Genomic DNA, 5126 nt, shown 5'->3' with positions numbered 1-5126 from the left:
AGGGGAGGAGGGAGAGGGAGAGGAGGAGGAGGGAGGGGAGGAGGGGGAGGGGAAGGAAGGGGAGGAGGGAGAGGGAATGGGGCAGGGGGAGGGAAAATGGGATGGGAGTCTCTCAGTTCTATTTGATTCTTATTTTAGCTTTATAGTTTGTCATTAAATTTGATTAATCTATATACCATTAAAGTCATGATAGTTTTAATGAGTCATTTGACCTATGTCTACTTTTAAATGTGTGAGTTTCCTACGTACATTTTTACATAACAATAAGCTTTACTACTTGTTTGTTTGCTTGCTTGCTTTGAGGCAGGGTTTCCTTGGCTGTCTTGAACTCACTTTGTAGACCAGGCTACCCTTGAACTCACCTGCCTTAGCCTGCCCCCCCAAGTGCCAGGCTCAAAGGTGTGCACCACCACACTCTGCAAAAATAACCTCAAAGGAAAGACTTAGTTTATTTTTAACAATCACAAAAAAAAAAAAACTCCCCAAATTCGTAAAATATTTTTAGCAATCACCGGTTACATGAAAATTATTAATGTGTCGTTTATAGAGAGCATAAGTATTGTTTTCTGAGCCAGTTTGGTCAGACCCCCTCGGCCTCATTCTGTGCTTATTTGTTTTAATTTACTACATGGCCTTGAGAGGACGACGCTGGGAATCTTTTTTAAAAATAGCTCAAACCTTTCTCCAGCTCAGTCTAGATGTCGTTCTTCCAATTATTTGGACTTAATGAGATTTTACTGTTCTTTGGAGTAGTTGACATCACAAACTTCTGAACTGGCTTGGTGGGTCTCAGCCATTTCTCAAAAACACGAGGACAACAAAGCAGGGGGGAAAAAAAAAGGGAGCAGGCACCTTTAGAGTCAGGAGTTCTCCTGTCTTGTGAGAGGTCCAGCAGGTCGCCCTCCCCTCTGGCTCTCTGAACCTCACTTCCTCCTCTGTGACACCCGACTGTGGAAGGTCACCATTTTTTCCCCTAATTTGATGATACCAGTAAAGAGCAGCCTCCATCGCTGTCAGTATTTACTGAGTGCCAATGACAGTGTGTTTCCAGCAGATTTCATTGTTAATTAATCATTCCCCTGGCTAAACAGACATCAGACTGAAATAATGCTATTGGGCGAGGAGGGGGGAGGGACACCATAAGAGCATAGCTTTTGCCTGGTACGTACGGAACACTGAAACCATTACAAGTACAAACCAAATACTGTTTCTTACGGGGGTTGGGTCTGTGGCTTTTCACAGCATAGCTGTCTGTCTCCAGGACTGGGAGGTTTTTGTAAGTTTACATAAGCAATAGAAGTTCTAGAAACTGTTATGGGGGTACTCCCCGCTCTAGAGTTCTGTGTCCCCCTAGGAAGAGAGAGCTGGCTTCTCACATTTTAGGAAGAAGATGAAAGTTTGGGAATGAGAAATCTCAGAATTATTCCATCTCGTGAAGCTATTTTCAGCAGTGTGATGATTCCCAGAGTCTCCAGCCTGGGCTGATCCCAAGAGTGTAGGCACACATCAGTACAGCCTGGTGATCCACGCCAGCATGGCTGCCTGGGCCCCATGTCCCTTCTCAGGGTTACTCAGACAGCGGTCCCAACCTGGACCAGGTCCTACATGGCTCCTGGTGGCCTGTGGTACCTTCGTCAAAACTCTCTCCTCCTCTAGGCTAGGAATGGCCAGTGCCAACTGTGCCCCCTGGGAGAGGCACCCGGACCCTGGTGAGAATGGGTTACCTAGTGTGGAACTCCAGCTTGCAATGTGTTCATGTCAGACACAGGACAAGGTCAAGGTTCCGGGCCACAGAAGTTCCTCTGCTGGCCCTTGCCTTGAATGGCATATGGAGACTGCATCGCTGTTCCAGCGTACAGTGTTGTTGCTCACAGTGGTTCACTCACCCCTCACGGGGTCCCTTGCCCTGTCAGGCCTTCTCCTCTGAGCCTACGGAGTCAACAGGCTACTACAGTCAGTGTCCCTGGCCTCATGGAGGCCACGCCATTGTGCGCTCTAGGCTGGCCTGAAGTCATGTGAGATGACAAAGAGACATTACTAGTGTGTGTGTGAGAGACCTCTCCTCGAGTCTCATGCAGCTAAGAGCGCAGCCAAAATCCAAGGAGGTCATATCTTCCTGCCAATACCTAAAGAATTAAACACAAGTTTTAAAAATGTGTTCTTCCTTGCTGGGCGTGGTGGCGCACGCCTTTAATCCCAGCACTCGGGAGGCAGAGAAAGGCGGATTTCTGAGTTCGAGGCCAGCCTGGTCTACAAAGTGAGCTCCAGGACAGCCAGGGCTATACAGAGAAACCCTGTCTCAAAAAACAAAAACAAAAACAAAAATGTGTTCTTCCACACTTAGACTATAAAATTCCAAATGAGAGGGGCTGGAGAGATGGCTCAGTGGTTAAGAGAACTTGTTCATCCAGAGGATCAGAGTTCCATTTCCCGCAGCCAGGCAAAGCAGTTCACAATTATCTGTAACTCCAGCTCCCGGGGTTCCAACACCATCCTCTGGCTTCTGCAGACACCCCGCACACATGTAGCATACATGTATGTGTAAGCAAACACACACAAACACACATGCGTGCACACACACAAATAATTTTTATAAGAAATTCCAAATGATAAATCTGTCAGAAATGTCCTGTGTAAATGAATTACTGACAGGTTCCAGGGTTCTTGGTAAGATCTGCCCTTGTCCCATCAACAGTTCACCAATGATGATGCGACGTGAGAGTCACAACACAACCAGCATTACACAGATGGTGTTGGAGTGCTACAAAAGCAAGATCCGAGTGTTCCCGAAGGCCCTTGGCATTGTGGGTAATATTAGCGGTGCTACCTTTTCTTGCCATGGGAGATGCAAATGTAGAGCATTTGCCAACAAAGAGGCCTCTCTACTCTTCTTCTTCATTAGGAGCAGGTAGACCTGCTGTGACGGACTTCCATGAGCACTGCTGGCAGAAAGCCAGTAATAAAGACCTATTCTAGACTATTCTCAATTCTCAACTATTCGAAACCTTCTCAGCCATGTCGTCAGACCCCACAGGAAGTGCTCTTTATTCAGTGCCCACCTTCGCGTCACTTGGCCAAACAGCCTTGCTCTCATCCTGGAGAGCGTTCACAAGACTTGCTTCTTCCCTGCAGTATCTCCTGGGACCTATGCCTTAAGCCCTGTGAGGAGAAGGACATGGTCCTGCTCATAGGTCACTGTGACCAAAGACTTGACAGAGGGGAGGGGACATTTATTTGGGCTCATGGTTACAGTTATGGGAGTGAAGGCACAGAAGGCATGGCAGAGAGAGTAGCAGAGGCTCTCACACCTGGTGGATCAGGAGGAAGAGTGTTAGATAGGCACCAGAAATAACTGTGATGGTTTGCATATGCTTGGCCCAGGGAGTGGCACTATTAGAAGGTGTAGCCTTGTTGGAGGAAGTGTGTCACTGTGGGAATGGGCTTGGAGACCCTCCTCCTAGTTGCCTGAGGATGCCAAGTCTGTTTCTGGCTTCCTTCAGATAAAGATGTAGAATTCTCAGCATCTCCTGCACCATGCCTGCCTGGACACTGCCACGCTCCCACCTTGATGATAATGGACTGAACCTTTGAACCTATAAGCCCGCCCCAATTAAATGTCGTCATTTATAAGACTTGGCTTGGTCATGGTGTCTGTTCACAGCAGTAAAACCCTAACCTAACTAAGACACCCACATTGAAGGCCCATGCCCAGAAAGCCACTGCTACTGTGTAGGCTGTGTGTCTCTAAGTATCACGGGGAAGCACATGTTCAAAAGCGTGAGCCTGCTCCAGACATTCCACATTTCAACCACAGCCTGCTGTATGTAGGTCCTGCACATCCAAGAAGTCCAGGCACATATGAGCGGCTCAACAGTACCATTTGGATGATTATTTGGGAAATAATGATGCTTCTACAGAGACATAGAAAGTAGAAGCCTATCAGTGTGGAGATGAGAGACAGCATTTTACATCAGAGGAAAGCATGTGTGTGCATGAGTGCGCGTGTGCGCGTGCGCGTGCACATGTTGGGCCACTCATTATCTGCCTGGAGGTCTCAACTTCAAAAGCCTTCAGTTGTAGAGGATAATGTGATACAATGAATCATAATCTCAACTTTCATAATTATAAATGTGTCATAATAAAAAAAAATAAGTTAAAAGTCTTGGGGCCCAGTAAGAAATCTAAATGTGTGAAACAGATCAGTCTAAACCCTAAAGGTCACTGGAGAGGACCCACTCCGGATCACGTCCAGTCATTTCTCTCAAGTCAGGTAAGAACGAAACCAAATGCACTGGAATTCTGCCAGAATGTGGTCCCAGCACAGCACAGGCCAAGTCCTGGGTCCCAAATAACCTACCCACTCCACTCTGTAAGACAATTACAAAGAAATCTGCTCAGAGGCCAAACCCGCAACAATGCCGAAGCCGATTTCTCTTGCTTGGGCCATCCTTCTGTTTCACTTCCATTTCACGGCAGACCGCTCGGTTTTTCCACTTTCTCGCAAACTGCCCACAACAGAAAAGATTCCTTACTGTTCCTCCAACTGCTGTACCCAGCCCTCCCTCTTCCCACCCTTCTCCTTTGCGCCTTGTGCCTGCAGCCACCCACAGTCCGCATGGCCCTGTTCTTTCCGGCTCTTTCCCAGGCCCCGCCCCTCCAGTCCCCCCCCTGCACAATCAGTGAAGCCTGACTGCCTCCTTCAAGATGGTGGTCATCGTCCTAGAAGATCAGAGTCATCCAAGGGGACCCAGCTCGCACCCTCCTTCCCTGCCAGTTTACTCCATCAGTCCCTTCCCGCCAAGCCACGCTTAAGCCAGGATTGCTTTCCACTCTAACAGCTCAGAGGTAGCCTTCAGTTCGCATCCTCTATGGCAGTGGTTCTCAACCTCTGGGTCACAACCCTTTTGTGGGGTCAAATGACCCTTTCACAGTGGTCATGTATCAGACAGATATCCTGCATATCAGATATTTCCACTAAGATCCATTAGAGTAGCAAAATTACAGTTGTGAAGTAGCAATGAAATAATTTTATGATTGAGGGTCACCACAACATGAGGAACTGTATTAAAGGGTCCCAGCATTAGGAAGGTGGAGAACTGCTCTGTGGTCTCTGGGGCCCATGCCTT

The sequence above is a fragment of the Mus pahari genome, chromosome 11 (genome assembly GCF_900095145.1).
Source record: "Mus pahari chromosome 11, PAHARI_EIJ_v1.1, whole genome shotgun sequence".
NCBI lineage: Eukaryota > Metazoa > Chordata > Mammalia > Rodentia > Muridae > Mus > Mus pahari.
This window is presented reverse-complemented; position numbering follows the sequence as displayed.